We start from the raw sequence: 501 nt of genomic DNA, 5'->3' as shown, positions 1-501 counted from the left end.
TATTACTGTCCATACTCATGGATAGCATGACTGTCTGCATAGAAAATCCCAAGAAATCTCTAAGAAGCAATTAATAAGTGGCAATTATTTTAACAAAGTCTCAGGATACAAGATCAACACAAAAACATTAGTCATATTTCCAAATATTAACAATGAACAACTGGAAACCAAAACTAAAAACACAATGCCAGGGCTTCCCTGGTGGCGCAGTGGTTGAGAATCTGCCTGCCAATGCAGGGGACACGGGTTTGAGCCCTGGTCTGGGAAGATCCCACATGCCGTGGAGCGACTAGGCCCGTGAGCCACAACTACTGAGCCTGTGCGTCTGGAGCCTATGCTCTGCAACAAGAGAGGCCGCGACAGTGAGAGGCCCGTGCACCACGATGAAGAGTGGCCCCCACTCGCCACAACCAGAGAAAGCCCTCGCACAGAAGCGAAGACCCAACACAGACAAAAATAAAAAAATTAAATTAAATTAAAAAAAAACAACACAATGCCATA

The sequence above is a fragment of the Balaenoptera borealis genome (genome assembly GCF_965194805.1).
Source record: "Balaenoptera borealis genome assembly, chromosome: 8".
Classification (NCBI taxonomy): Eukaryota; Metazoa; Chordata; class Mammalia; order Artiodactyla; family Balaenopteridae; genus Balaenoptera; species Balaenoptera borealis.
Note: the sequence above shows the minus strand (reverse complement) of the source record.